The sequence below is a fragment of the Terrapene carolina genome, unplaced genomic scaffold, assembly GCF_002925995.2.
Source record: "Terrapene carolina triunguis isolate 2854851 unplaced genomic scaffold, T_m_triunguis-2.0 Scaffold131, whole genome shotgun sequence".
Classification (NCBI taxonomy): Eukaryota; Metazoa; Chordata; order Testudines; family Emydidae; genus Terrapene; species Terrapene triunguis.
Genome location: NW_020664482.1, coordinates 9,028,694 through 9,044,887, shown reverse-complemented (window position 1 = coordinate 9,044,887; position 16,194 = coordinate 9,028,694). Strand labels below are relative to the sequence as shown.

General features: G+C 42.2%; 1 non-coding gene across 1 annotated transcript; it reads left to right on the top strand.

Annotated features, from left to right (window-relative positions):
- The first annotated feature begins 14,640 nt into the window (after positions 1 to 14,640).
- On the top strand, positions 14,641 to 14,804 carry LOC112110900. Its single transcript, XR_002908444.1, has one exon. It is a non-coding gene; the product is annotated as a U1 spliceosomal RNA (small nuclear RNA).
- Positions 14,805 to 16,194: the final 1,390 nt, after the last annotated feature.

The following is a 16,194-nucleotide window of genomic DNA, read 5'->3' as shown; positions in this document are numbered from 1 at the left end:
GCAGGCAGCCTAGGCAGCCTGGAGGACTTCTCCTCTGCTCTTTTCCAGCAGGGGGCTTCCAGACCTAGTCCACCCTGTCACAAGAACAAACAAGATAAAAAAAAAGAGTTAGCTCCTACTCAGTCTTCCCTGAAATCCATTAAGGCCCTATAAAAAGAAAATACTTTCCAAACGCTGCTGATGAAAAAGGTCTCATACCTCAAAGAATCTCAGGCATAGGTATTTTTCTAATTTAGCAGATGTCAGAAATGAGGTGATCGTCAGCCTGTTTCTCCCATACCCATTTTATCCCTTTTGGTCTCTGCTGTTGTACTCTTGTCCTCGTCTGCTTCTTGTCTTTAAACTTTATAGTGCAAATGGGACAGAAATTAAAACAGCTGTTATGAGTGACACACACCACAGTCTAAGATTTTTATTTATTGTACAGTACATAATAACATGGTAGTGTGTGTGTGTGTGTGTGTGTCTGTGCGGAGGCGTTGTTTTTATTTTGTTCTGCTACCATACCATAGAAGTGTGAGAACTGAGAGCTTGGAAATAGACATTTGCAAATGAGTAAAAAGCTTTCACTGAATATTGAAAACACTCTTGTGACTCAACTGTGTTTAGAACCTAATTCAGTTTTTTCTGCAAGAGCTGAAATACTAACAGGTTTGATGAAACAGCCCATGCATATACATGATCACAGTTGGCACTAACCGAATCATTATAGGAATTGCTATGGAAATTGAGGAAAGGAAAGCCAGTGCCAGTACACATTAGATATCTCCCAGGAATTTAGTTGGACTAATGGTTATGTTTCTATTGAAGACACCAGCTCATTGCTGTAGGGTTTCCTTACAGAACTAATTGTAGTCTAATGGCCATTCTTAGTCAATATCATTAGACTCCCATAGCATTCCTTGCCGCATATAACATTTATACCCATTCTGTAATGGTAGCTACAATGGATACTGAGCCAAGCAGAATGCCAGTTCTCTGACCCCTGTGGACTGTGTGATGTAGAACATGCCCACCCAGCCATTGAAAATGGAAAACGCCAGGAGAAGCAAACACAGATTTCAGATGGCAGAGGCACATCAGCAGCTGAAGACGCTGAAGAAGGAACTATTTTCTGACCAAGCAGCAGTTGTGTGATCAGAAAGCCTGTGAGGGTTAGAGATAACAGGGTACTGACACCTGTGTAATGAGAGACAGAATAATCTTCTCTACCTGACCCATCTTCAGGGCACCTATCCTGGCTGCCACTATGCATAATTCTCTCTGTGTGTGTGTTTTACTAACTGGCTGCATTCAGGGGTGAAAGTGAGTTGGTACGGGCCGGTACAGTGTACCGGTAAGAAACCGGTACCAGCCCATACGCAGCCCACATTAAAATGCTGCTGCAGCAGTGCTTTAATGTCATTGCCCCTTTTGCCCCCCACCTCAGGCCAGCCGTTGCTACTGCGGCAGTGGCCAGAGCCCCGGGCCCTTTTAAATCGCCACCAGAGGCTTGGGCAGCGGGGGCCAGGCAGCGTGGCTGGGGTGGCTGGGGGATGCTGACCCCCCAGCCCTGTCCCTTCCGCCTGAGGCCCCGCCCCTTCCAGGGGCCAGAGCCGGCCCCCGTACTGGTAAGAATTTATTATTACTTTCACCCCTGGCTGCGTTGGTTTGTACTTTTTATTTCCAGCTGGTATCATCTTGTATTTAAATTGCCTTTAAAGAAAAAAACCATAAAAGGAAGATGTCACAGTAGCCAAAGCCACTTGTATGACAAGGGTTATGGAGCTTTTGTAACTCTGCACCATGTCACACGATGGCGATGAGGAAATAAAGCTCAGACTCCTTCCAGCACTCTGGAAGTCACGCCTTTATTACACAGTCCAGAAACTTTATTTTTTGTACAATGCAATCAAACATCAGTTTTTAAGGCAGCTCAATATATGTCACTAAGTCAAGGCAGCAAAGAAAACAGATTGTATACCTTTGACAGAGTTTTCCCTCACTGAATTAGACGTCTCCCAACTAACAGAAATATTTCTGTGCACAGGTAATTTCTAATCTGTTGCTTATATAATGGTTCAATAACTACACCAGAGCTGTTCAAAAACAATTTTAACTGGAAAAAAACCCATTACACATCACCTCAAGCCAATTTTGTTGTTTAATACAGTCTATCAACTGTGACAGATGTGGATAGCTGGTAGATTTCATTGTAGTAAGTGGTGACCCATGATGATCTAATGCTGGCTCCCTTTATGCCATTTCCAGTTGGCAAATGGCTTCTTCTCTCCAGTGTTCCTTGTTGTATTTACCCCCAGTTTCTTTAGGATATCACTTCTTAAAGGCAACATTTGGGTTTCCGTGATACTTCAGTGGCAGGCATTCTAGACATACTTCACAGACAAACAGCCCTTCTTTGGAAAGTGCTCCTTACTTGTGGGATTTCAGGACAGATCAATTGTCATGCTTCCAGTACACTGACCTATTCATCCAATAAACTGCTCAATGGGCAGCGTTTGCACAACACACCATCAAAGACTAAAACTCACTTTTTACAGTTTAATGAAAGCATTGTCTACACAGTTACGACAGGCTTATGGCATGCAGTACAAAAATCCACACTCCTAGGTCTGTAACTAGCTAGGTCATCTCCTCGTACAAACCTCTCAACTGGCTTTCCTTTGTAAGAGTTGTGGCGTATTGGAAAATCGTGCTGAAATTTGTAGGCTGCCACTTTAATTGTAAGGGGTTTCCTGTTCCTGCTTGCAGGCTAAGGGATTCTGTGGGAAAGCGTGCCAGTCTGGAATGAACCAGCCTGGAACAGGGTGGAATGAATTGTGCCTCTTTGCCTTAGGGAGCAGACTGCTTTGTCTCTCTTAGTTTTTGGTTAGTGTATTTTGTGTTATCCTTCTGGAGTCTAATAATAAAAGTCATGTTACATGGCAACCTTCCAGCAACAGCATTAGATGTTTTTAATCTAATCTGTGTGTGCATACTGTGAACATACACTGGGGTGTCCTTCAGTTTAGATCCCCATCCACACTGATCCACCTCCCTTTTCTGCTATTAATGGTTGATATCAGAAATGATGACTCAGGAAGCTTGAGGGCATTAGACAATTTTAGTTATGAAAAGAAATTCCTCCCCATGGGATTTGAAAAGTTCTGGTAGTATTGTTAGTTTATTAATTTTTGGGGGGGAGGGAGGGGGCTTATGTCTTTCAGCAGGCCATAACTAAGGGGAGGTGTGATGCAGAGAGAGCATGAAACCAGAATGTCAGTCCTTAGGAATCAGTGAGCTTGATGCCACTCAGGTATTGATATAGCGGTTCCTTCATATCTTTGTTGTATAATTAACAAAAGACACAACAGAGGATCATTGCCCACCGTTTCATCACAAGATCATCTTTCCTTCTGGAGGCTACGTGGAAGTAGAAACATGGGCATTAGTAAATCTAGATTTTACTCCTGGCACTGAGCAAGTTACAACTTCGGTATGGCTCAGTTTCCGCTCTGTAAAATAGAAATAATACCCATTGCTGATACTGATTTATTCATGCTTATAAAGTACGATGAGCTCCTTGGATGGGAGGTTTTATAGAAGCACAAAGTATTATAATTATCCCCAAGTCCTCTATCATAGAATGTTCTGTTTCTTTGCTCAGGTTCTGGCTCAGTGCTCTGTTTCCCAGTACCAGATTTATTTCCCTGAAGGGCTGATGAACAGAGACGATAGGCTATATCCTGGCAGCTAGAAATTCAGCTGCATTTAGGCCATCATCCAAAAAGGCATTGACGTATGTGCTTAACTTTAAGCATGTGAATAGTTCCAATAGAGGCAGTAGAAGGGCCTTACTGGCTTTCTGGACAGGTTAACAGGATTCACCCAGTCTGTTCTCCAGTCCTTATTGGTTGATGAACTGGGCAGCTGTTATCGGCCAGTTCACTTTGCAACCAAAGCCCTAGCATTGAGCCATCGTGTGGCTAAATACAGCACCCTCCCTTCTGCTCACTGCTGTTTCCCATTCCCTTTGAACTGCAGGCTGATACTGCTGAGTCCTCAGATACGTCTTATCCTTTTTCTTTAGCCTGCACAGTGAAACAGCTGACTCTTGGTATTTCAAGCAAACTCTATCGGGTGCTACCCAGCTACTTGGACTTAAGTACTCTCCTCCAATCCAATACTTTAATACCTTGCTAAAGGCACATATAAAAACAAATACAAGTGTGGCAACTACCAACTTCCGTGAAATTAGACAGTAACTTGGCATGGTTTGCTGTATACACATTTATCGCTGTCTTTTAGTCTGAGAAATGCAAGCTGCACTCCTTAGCATTCCTTCTGAGGCTAGCAAGTGGGTCCCATGGCCTCCAAAGAGACATCTCTGCTCAATGTCCAGTTCATCCCCATGACCTAATGCAATAATCAGATTCCTCACTGCCCTTCAGTCAGCCAGATAATAATTTAAGGGGGTCATAAACTGGCCGCATGTTCTGAGTTCTGGGGCTCCAGCAAGAGTCCTGCTGGACAGAAGATTTCTCCCTGCTGCTCCCAACAAGCCCAGCCCTGGTGAGCAAGTATGCTTCGCTTTGGTGATCCAGAGAGAACGTCCACAAACCGTAGTGTCCGAAGATTAAGATGGTGCGACCCAGAGGCTCCTTGGTGCCAGATGGGAAAGAGTTCATTTATCTGGGTCAGCAAGTCCTATCAGGCCCGATAAACTCACTGCACCCAACAGGCTGCTTTCATATTATCTATCCAAAATATGCCTTGTAAGGTATCAGATGAACACTGATGGCACAGTGGTCATGAATATCATTGTGAAAAGTATGTACTGACATTGTACAAGGAATTGTGTTTTAAAGTCTGTAACAAGGCAGAGTGGAGAAAGAGGGCTTCTGCCAGACAAAAGCTGATCTAGTCCCCTGGCTATGCTGTACATTAAACATTGGAACATCAACAGAAAGGAAGCCCTATTTGCATGTGAGGTCAACAGGAGAAGCAGATTAATGTGGGGAGATGTGAAACCAATGCGGGGGAGTGAGAGCACACTGGAATACAAGCAATGGGGGAAGAAGAGTCTTATCTGGTGGCATATGTCAAAAGGACCATTTCAAAGGGTTACTGGACTACAAGAGGAAGGAAGAAGGACCCCTTTCTTATCCTTCACTGAGGAAGCAAAAAGGACAGCACTTTCTGCATTCATGAAAGTTGGATCCTGGCCATGTGGGCTAGTGATGCTGGGAGAAATTGCTTTAGATAGGTATTTTAGCCTGTTCGAGTTACGTTTAGACTGAGACACATGTAATCCCTTATGTTTGACATGTAACCTATTGGTCTTATTATCCTTGCTCACTCTCTCTTAATCTTTATAAACAAACTTACATTTGTTTGCACTATCAGTAGATTCCAGAGCTGTGTTGTTATAAAGACCTGATCCTGAGGTGTGCCAGCCAAGCTGTGTATACACTGACTCTTCTGAGACAACTTAACTAGCTATTTCTGTAAGTGTCCAGTGACGGGGGCTGGACGCTACAGAGGGGGATGTTGGCAGGGGGTCTTGGGGGTTGGTGTGTGTCTGTCACTAGCCTGCACAAGAGAGGGCAAGCTGTGCAGAGACCTGGAAGTCAGTGGCTGTCTGTGGCCAGTGGCCGCTTGTTTCAGGACGCTGAGCTACAGCCAGCATGTGGGAAGACCGATACACGCTAAAGACAAGGGGTAGTGAGGTGCCGGAAAACCCTGAACACCCACGGGGAGCATTAGATGGCCGATAGACTGGCTGGTAGAATTCCTCCCCTCAATTTGGGGAGTGGGGCATTAAAGATGTTACTATTTCAATTATAAGGTTGTAGCAACACTTGCAACACCTGGGGTCAGGTGTGGGCTATAGAATAGCAGAGCATGGGAGACAGGAAGGTCGTTTATCTTCTGTGTACAGCAAAGGAGTTTTTTGGCTCTGCACAGCAGGTCAGCTTTTCTTCTGAACAGGCTGATTTGCTGTGCAGGCAATATCTGCAACTTTGTGGGCTTGGCATGGCCTCAAGGGCCAGACTTACCTTCAGTTGGATCAGGCTCCGGGCAGTTGAGTATCAAGAATAAAACCTGGGTTGGAGAATGGGAACAAATATTTTTCCATGCATACTGGACTCCTGCCTGCATGTATGTTACCAGCGTTGCCAATAATAATCCCCGTTAGCTCTAAATCTGCCGCAGGCATCCTACTGCATATGCTTTGGGAATATCTGAGAATTAAAAGCTTTTGGGAAAATGTCAATACCTGAATACAAATGATTTTAAGCATTACACTGTCATGAGGCCACCTTCCCCCAGCCTCCTCTCTAACTGTTATAGGCCATTTAGCTGTTGTCTGAGCTGATCCAAAAGATAAGCCGAGATGAGGTGGGTGAGGATTTTGTAATCTTCTCTTGGCCAAGATATTCATTCTTATGGAATTGAAATTACTGTGTACTTTCCTAAATCGTGGGCTGAAGTGTTAGAAGTAAGTAATCAGGCTGTTTTACAAAACCTTTTAGTCAGTAGGGCCTGGATCTAGAAAAAGCACAATGCTTAACTTTACATGAATAGGCCCATTGGCTCCAGTGGGACAACTTAAAGTTAAGCACATGTTTAAGTGCTTTGCTGGATCATGATTAGATTAAATATATGCAGAAGGCTGGGGTAGAATGACTGGGACAAATTCTGTTTGCTAACTTATGTAAATACTAGTCCCATTTAAATTAAGGGTCCTACTCAGGCAAATAACTTCACATGATGGGGTGCTGGGCCGTGCTACACTAATACAAATAATAATGAGGTCAGCAGGATCTCTGTGCTGGGTTTGAGCATTACCCACAGCTTTTGCAATATTGTTTCTGCATGAGACATGTGCAGCTAAATCGCCCCCAACATGAACAATTCTAAAATACAGATGGATCAGGTATGTCTACACTACAAGGGCCACAGCTGCAGTGCTGCAGTTCGGCTGTTGTATCACGGCTATGTAGACACTCGCTAGTCAAAGGAAGAATTCCCAACTGTGAATTTTTCACAGCCCTGACCGCTGTAGTTAGGTCAATGTAAGTTTTAGGTGTAGACCAGGCCTCAGTGTGATAACTGTTTTGTTCTTTTGGTAAAAAAAGGAAATCACACTTTCTCCTTTTCCTCTTTACTTCCTTGCTTCTTCTGAGAGGAAGGATGGTTCAGAAGTTAGGGCCTTAGTCTAGGACTTCTGCGGGGGACATAAATTCTGCACATGCACAGTGGTGCAGAATTCCCCCAGGAGTAGGGTGTGAATCTTCCACTCTGGACGACATAAGTTGTGCTGATATAAGCGTTAGCTTCTGTCCTTTGGAGAGGTAGTTTTATTATGCCAATGGGAGAGCTCTCTCTCGTCAGCCTAGAGTGCCTTCACCAGACGCACTTCAGTGGCGCAGCTACATTGGTACAACTGTGTCGCTGCAGTGCTGTACATATAGCCAGGGCCTAAAACTCTCTGTGCTTCTGTAAAAATGGTGATAATACTTTTCTACCTGTGCGGATATATACATTAAAAAACCTTGAGTGCATTGAGATTTACTGAAGAAAAATACTCTATAAGAGCTAGGTATTATCATGCTCCTCTGTTCTAATCTCTCAGCTGGAAACAAGGAAAGCCAGTACCATGTAACCAGATAGCTCTCCATGCACCACCAGTAGTCCAAGCACCATAGTTTGGGAAACTTTGACCTAGCTAAAGGTGGGGTTTCAAAATTCTGTATTGCTTCACCCCTCAGATTGGCCATCTCAGCATCTTCATTAGACACATTGGTTCTCAGATTTTAACTTGGGTCCCCCATGCTCCTTTGACTTATTACTACTTGGAACAACATTTTTAGTCTGGTGAGCTGGAAACAGCATTACTGGAGGCATATCCATGATTGATAGGAAAAAACAAATTGCCCATTGGCAATCTCCCTTCGAAAGTATGCTCGCTGGTGGTCTTGGACCACACTCATAAGAAATGTCAGACCACCTTAATGCAAATGTCCTGAAAACCTGGTACATAATTCAAAGAGTATGTTTCAGGGTTCACTGCTGGGATCCTGCTCTCTCTACTGCCTAGCCAGTGTGTCTCTCATTATACTATGTATATATAACCAGGACCGAGCAGTCAGATGTATGACCTGTCAAATAACATTTGATGGAGCAGATGAAAAGTTAGGCCAGAAGTGACATGCTACTCATTGAAATGAAGGACATGTCATACATGATTTCCTCCTCATTTCAGGCTCTGTCATTTTGCCCCACCGTCTGGCATGTGATAATACATGTCAACTGCAGTGGTTCCTGTTTCATGCACAACATCTGTTTGTAGTTCACCGCTTAGATGAGCAAGTCACCGCAGTTGTACAAGACAGCTGGGAGAGAGGATATTTAATTTAAAACCGTTCTCCAATGAGGGAAAACTGAAGAGGAATACGGCAAGAAAGAAATTACATGGGCCAGAGCCAGCCATTTAGCATTGCTTATCTGAGCTGTCGACATTGCAAGGGGCTCCTCAACACAGTTTGCTCTGAGCTGTTATGTGTCAGGTGGGCTATTTCCAGAAATTACTGGGAGATATTTTTTTTTTAATTGTGCCACTGGCCTGTATGACTGTGCATGAAGACTGCCACAGTGCTAGAATTGGACATGTCTGCAAAACCATACGTATGGGCTTCTGCGTGAACATCAATCTTTGGAGCAGGAGTAATCAAGGGAGCATTAGTCTAATTATCCTAATCATCCAACAGTTGTGGAAATTTCGAGTGTACATCTCTGAGGAACCACCTGTATGAGATACTGGCTGAAGTATCATCACCCTCAGGGCATATTGTGGCAGTCCAGATAGAAAGGGAGATAGGACCAGATTCAGAATCAGGAAGTGACTGAACATTAGTGAGTGAGGGTATAAGTCAAGACTGCAGGTGGCAAAGTCTGTTAAAGTCACTTGTATCCATGGTGACTCCTGGACTTCCTCAAGGTCATTGAAGAGTTAGGACTAGGGGGGATTTCTTAGACATCAGCAACAGGCAGAAAGGATCTCCTGCAGGGACCTAATTCTCCCCTAAACACCGAGGGACAGATCCTTATCTGGTGCAAAGTGGCAAACTTCCATCAACTTTTATTTGTTTTTAAAGTAAGAATCAGACACTCAGCACGTCACTGAAGTCAACAGAGTTATGCCAGTTTATACCAGATGAGGATCTGGCCCTTGAAAAAGTTACATCCATATTGGGCATTTCTTTTTGACCCTCATTTTTGTACAAAGATCTATCTCATTACAGGGCCGTGCTTCTTGTCTGGACTATTTTACACCTGTGCTCCACAGACTGTATTAGCTTCCAGGCATGTTTAGGTGCAATTCCACATTTGTTTTAATCCAAGAAGCTCAAGGTAATTTGTCTCTTGGCTGCTGTAGAAATCGCACCCCTTCCCCCCATTTGTGCTCTGGGCCAGCAGTCGAGATCAGCCCAGAGGATTGATCTGACGCTCTCTAGCTTTGTATGTTTGGTGGCAGAGTGTTTTCCATACAAAGGCCCCTAACTCTGGAATTAGCATTCCCTGCTGCCTTGACATATTGACTTTCTCGGGATGCTGTAAGGCACATGTGTTTTCTGTTGGGGTAGGTTGGGAAGGTGGGTTCTCCAGAGGGGTGTTCTCAGCTTGACATCATGTCAGTTCCATTTAAGTTTATATTTTGTAAGTATACCCAGAGGATGGTGTGCATATTTAATAAAGCCACTTAATAAATAAATAAAAATGACAGGCGGAACTACCTGAAATATCAAGAACATTGATAAAGAAATCACACAGCATTTTTCATCTTGGGTCTCTTTATGAAACAAACGATTAAAATGAGTGGCACTGTATTCCGAGCTCAGGAACTGCTTGAAAGGTTTAATCTATAATTTTAACCCACCTCAGCAGCATTTAGCAGCCAGGGAAAGGATACAATCAGTCAAAATCCTATGCCACAGAACCTCTGGCACAGGTTGTTTGATGTGCTTATCTGATTTCACTTATACATCGGTGTATCTCTGGACTACACTGGATTTGTTCCTGATCTACATCATTGCAAGGGAAACCAGAATCAGGCCCTCAAAGTATTCCCCACCCCAGTCTGAACCCTCTAAGAACTTTGCCTGAGCAAGTGAGCAAGGACTGAATAAGGAATCCAGGGTTAGCCCAGAGAATAAATAACTCTGTTGTCTGAGAGCTAAAGTGAGCTGACAGGACAAAATGTCATCTGGGAATTACTTTTCAAAACAGAACTAACACCAAATAAAACAATGCTGAAATGTAATTTGTGCATTTTAATATTTTCCTTTTTCTATTTTAAAGCTATAATATAAAATAAATATGACAAAGCACTGAATGCATAATTAGCATGAAATTACACCTCGTTTGTTTCCTCAAAGTTGCTTTGTCTGGATTATAAATGGTATGTGGAACGAGTGGAAACTGAAATATCTCGGAGTATTAAAAATTCTTTTACGATGGTGCCATGGGGGCTTTAATGTCCTCTTTTATTCCTGACTCTAATTTATTCTCCTTGTGTTGTCAGTAATAACCTTTCTAGAAACTGCACTCTATCCCTCATCTGAGCTCTGGCAATTTCTGGGGCACTGTCTGCCACAATAGCTGGTGCAAAAGGTGACAATTTTCTACTGAATGGAAAGAAGAACATGCTTCCTTACCATAATGTTCCCAGATAGAAGCAGAGATCATTCCCATTCTTTTGCTTTATGGAGCATCCAGTGAACTTTCATGGCAATACACTGGGAACTATATGAGCACAAAACAATTTTATGAGCCCTGCTGGGAGTTTCATGATGACCTGAATTTCCATGCAAACCTGTCGCTGACTGGGCTGTGGGCAGTCAGGCGTAGTGGTAGAAGTGAGAGTTCGGCTTAGTGGTTAGAGCGGGGTCCAGGGTGGGTAGAGCCAAGGGTCAGTACTGGAGGGACAGAAGCCAAATGCCAGAGGGTAAACTAGAGTCATAAGCCAAAGGCGGAGCCAGGGATCAAGCCCAGATATGTGAAGCCAAAGAGGAGCAGGAAGCAGGCTGGAGCAGGGACTGGAACAAGGGCAAGCACAGCTGTGGGCATGGTACGCATTGAGCAGCTCCTGATCCACAGTGGGGGCCAGGCTTATTAGCAGGGCCGCTAATTCAGCCACTAAGCAGGGGCTGTGGCCACTCAATCAGTTCCAAGGCAACATAGCTGGGCTCATTGGGTGCTTAGCCACAAAGCTAGTCAGGGAGCAGGCCAGAAGGTGGGTGGATGTTTTCACCCACAATGACACCAACAGCTTTCTTGAGTGGTAACAACTAATTTAGACCCATTCATTTTGTAGGTACAGTTGGGATTATGTTTTTCCAATATGCATTACTTTGCATTTACCACATTGAATTTCATTTGCCATTTTGTTGCCCAGTCACCCAATTTTGTGAGATCCCCGTGTAAGTCCAAAGCTGACTACAAAGAGTTAACTGTCTTGAGTGATTTTGTATCATCTGCAAGCTTTGCCACCTCATGTTAAACAGTACAGTATAGATTCTTGGGGGATCCCACTATTTACTTTTTTCTGTTGTGAAAACTGACCATTTATTCCTACCCTTTGTTCCTATCTTTTAACCAGTTACTGATCCGTAGGGGGACCTTCTCTCTTATCCCATGACTGCCTTCTTTGCTTAAGAGCCTTTGGTGAGGAACTTTGTCGAAGGCTTTCTGAAATTCCAAGTACACCATATGCACTGGATCACTCTTATTCACATGCTTGTTGGCCTTCTCAAAGAATTCTAATAGATTGGTGAGGCATGATTTTATTTTACAAAAGCCATGTTGACTCTTTCAACATATTGTGTTCATTTATGTCTGATCATTATGTTCTTTACTATAGTTTCAGCCAATTTGCCTGAAATTAGGCTTACTGGCCTGTAATTGCAAGATCACCTCTGAAGCTTTTTAAAAAAAATTGACATCACATTAGCTCTCCTCCAGTCATCTGGCACAGAAGCTGATTTGAGTGACAGGTTACATACCACAGTTAGTAGTTCTGCAATTTCATATTTGAGTTCCTTCAGATCCCAAAAAATAATGTCTTGCACCGAGTAGGAAAGATGCAGAGAGCTTCTGGCAAACAGTGGGATGATCAAGTGTCCAGTATAATTAGTTCAATTCTTTCTAATGGTTGCAGTTGGTTTGGGATCAGACCCATTCTTAGCAAGGGAATTTCAGAGGCAGAATTCCTCAGCATTGGTGTTTTTGTCTAGCATTTCTAAGATAATAAAACTAGGTCTTTACATTTTGCAGTTCAGATTTTGTTCTCCGTCAGTCAACTGCTGGTCACTAATCATTCCTGCTTTTGAGTCATGTGGGGCGTTCCTAAGACTGTGCAACTGCTCTTTTTTTTTAACCAATATTTGTAATAATTAGCAAACAAAGAAACATTCTGAAAAACCATGCACGTATATTCCACTTGGTATACACAACCTTGCAGCAGCAGTTAGAAAGCTAACAGAAAGAAGGTTAGGAACCCTTAGGAAAGGAATAGATAATAAGACAGAATATATAGTGCGACTGTGTAAGTCCCACCCACACCTGAATACTGCATGCAGTTCTGGTTGCCCCATCTCAAAAAAGGTATGTTGGAAAAGGAAAAGGTACAGTGAAGGGCAACTAAAATGATCAAGGGTATGACACAGTTTCAATATGAGGAGAGATTAAAAAGACTGGGACTGGTCAGCTTGGAAAAAGAGACGACTAAAGTGGGGGTATGATGGAGGTCTATAAAATCATGTATGGTGTGGAAAAAGTGAATAAGGAAGTGTTATTTACCATTTCACATAACACAAGAACTGGAGTCACCCGACGAAATTAATAGGCAGCAGGTTTAAGACTAACAAAAGGAAGTGCTTCTTCACCCGTGGAACTTGTTGCCAGGAGATATTGTGAAGGCCAAAACTATAATTGGATTAAAGAAATAATTAGATAAATTCATAGAGGATAGGTCCATCAATGGCTATTAGCCAAGATAGTCAGGGATGCAACCCCATGCTCTGGGTGTCCCTAAACCTCTAACTGCCAGATGCTGGGGCTGGACAAGAAGGGATGAATCACTTGATGATTGCCCTGTTCTGTTCATTCGCTTTGAAGCATCTGGCACTGGCCACTGTCAGAAGAGAGGATACTGGGCTAGACGGACCATTCATCTGATCCAGTATGGCTGTTGTTATGTTTTTATTGGTTACTTATGTTTCATTTAGACGTCTCTCAATCAAGAGTTTTTCCTCTTGTTGAAAGCTGGTCCAAAAATTTCTGTCAAAACTGTTTTGTGATAGAAAATTGTGTTTTTCACAGAACAAAGGTTTCCATGAATAATGTCTGCTTGCTGTGGAAATGTTGACTTTCAACTACATCTTCCATGATGCCTTATGGCAAGTAGTTTAGCAATCAAGGAGATCATGGTGCATCATGGGAGAGGTAGTCTGGCCAGGGAGCCCAGTCCACAGAGCAGAAATGGGGGCATGAGACATCTGAACTAGAATTCCTATGAATTACCGTGGTAGCATTTCCATATTTAAATTTTTGATTTTCAGACCAAAAAATAACTTGTTCCCCCCCTCACCCCCCAGCAGAAGTAAAATTTTCTGACCAGCTCTGCTTTTATCCATTTATTTGTTGTTAAAATGGTTGGTCCCTGAGTTGTTGGATCTGTCAATATAGATTTTTATATAGCTCCTTTCACAGTAATCTGAGGTCTTCACAGATATTAGTCAGTTTATTTTCCCAACACATTCTTGACCTTGGGTCTTTAAAAAAAAAAAAAAAAAAAAAAACTCTGAAAACTTATGCAGTGCTACAGCTGCTTTCAAAGAGCTCATTAAAAAAATAAATAGAGCTGGTAAAAAAGGAAAGTACATTTTGAAAAAAAAAATCAAAAGAAAGATTTTCATTTCATTTTAAATTTTCAGGAAGTTTTTCACGTTTTGGGAAAAAAACCTCATTGGTTTTACTCTCCCAGATAGAAGGAAGGGGAGAAGTAAAAAAACAAACAAACAAACAAAAAAAAACCCTGAAAAATTTTGCATTTTGCATCAAAAAATGAAGTTTCAACCAAAATGAAAACTTTCCAGAAAAAAATGTTGCTGTGTTCAAAAAAGGTATTTTTTGTTAAAAAGTTTAAATGAAAAATAAAATGTATGCAGGTCTATAACAAAGAAACAACTAGAGATCTTGAAAAGAGAATTGTAGGGTGATTCTGAAAGGTAAAGTTTGCTGGAAGTGAGTGTTTCAAATCCTTTACTTCATCAGTGATCAAAGCAAGAAAGATTAAATTGCAAGCACTTGAAACTCTATGTTAATAGTCAGGGATTTAACGCCAACATTTATTGAAATTGTTTTCACTTATGAACTTTTATAGTGACTTGTCTCCAGAAAATGTAGTCTAGTTATTAAGTCAAAGTTGCAAGGCAATCGAAAGGAAAAGGAAATTGATATATGGGATGCCTTGTGATTTAACAAGTGAAGGGCTAAATACAATACTCATTAACTGAAGCAACCTCATTCAGCAAGAATCAAATCTATGCTTTAAAAATGCAGTACCTTATGACTAATCAGACACTTACAAGACACATACTTACCTGGCAGGGGAGATACCATGATCCCCAAGGTGGTTTTCCCAGGGTGAGGCTCATCCATTGCACTGCTGGTGTGCTGACTCCTGTGATTTCCCCAAATGCAGGAAACTCAACTGCAGAATTTGTGGTAGTGGGGGACTGCGTTTGCACTTTCCCCTGGTATTTGGTCAAGGGAAAAAAAGATCTCGGGAGTTGCTTTTAGTTAGAGCACGCTACTGTTCTTCCTTTGCCCATGCTGATTGAAGCTCTGTCCATCTCTGTTGTTGTGGTTATTTCCCCACCTTTTTATGACTGCTCTCTTCTGCAGGTTGTTCTAGAATGGTTAAGTCCCCGTGCCCAGTCTTGGCTCGAGGGGAGCTGCCTGCCTCCTTTGTTCTCTGTTTCCCTGCTTGTAGCCCTCCGTGCATTTGCTCTTCTCACTGAAAAAAAGGGGCGGAGGGATAGCTCAGTGGTTTGAGCATTGGCCCACTAAACCCAGGCTTGTGAGTTCAATCCTTGAGGAGGCCATTGAGGGATCTGGGGCAAAAAAATTGGTCCTGCTAGTAAAGGCAGGGGACCAGACTTGATGACCTTTCAAGGTCCCTTCCAGTTCTATGAGATAATAATATAATATATGGAGATATACCTAAGAACATCTTGGTTTTAAATATCTCAATCTCCACTCTGTAGCAGAGATTTTTCAGTGTATTTGTAAATCTGTCTAAACTCTGGTATGTTTAGAAATTTATGGCTAATGTTTTTTTTCCCGTATTTTCCCTTCAATTGTTATTTTTAAAGCTGAAATATAAAATCTGTTCCAACTGAAGTAGTTGCACGGAACATTAAAATGTTCAAAAGCCTAATGAACAACTTCAAAAAGTGCTGGATATCTGAAACATTTAGACCTGGAAGTAGCCATTTTAAAGAGTTCCCGTACGCAGGAATAAGTCATTCACCAATAAAAAGGGTAAGTCAGCAAAAGTGCTTTTTATACATTAAAATTGCTGGTTGTACATCATGTTGAAGGTGACTGACTTAGGACAAACTTTTGTGGACTCAACATAAATGGCTAAGAGTCCAGTAAACCAGAGAATGATTTTTTTTAAGGGAAAACTAAAAAGAGAGAGACATGCCATGGCATTCTTTTATGCATTGAAAACTTTAAGTAAGTTAATTATGGGATTTTAGTAGCTGGGTGGAATCAAGGATGGAAAATGATACAAGAGCAACCATGTAGCCATATTATGTACAGATTTTACTCGTATTACTGCAGATGACAGAGGATCTACACCACCCCCAGATTTGTCTTCAGCTGTTAATGGATGAGTTATGTTCTCTAGGGGTCTCAGAACTGGCTCTAGTGTGGGAATGTAGAGGTAACAGGCCTCCACACAGATGATGCTTGAGACTCAGAGTTTTGGTTATGAAAGGAAAATGGGATCAGGTCCAACATTCAGGGTCTGTTTTAAAATCAAGAAGACAATAAATACCAAACAACTGCATATATGTTATGTGGACATATATCTTCATTTATCTCTCGGGATAGGTGTGGTAGCTCATCTGGTATAAA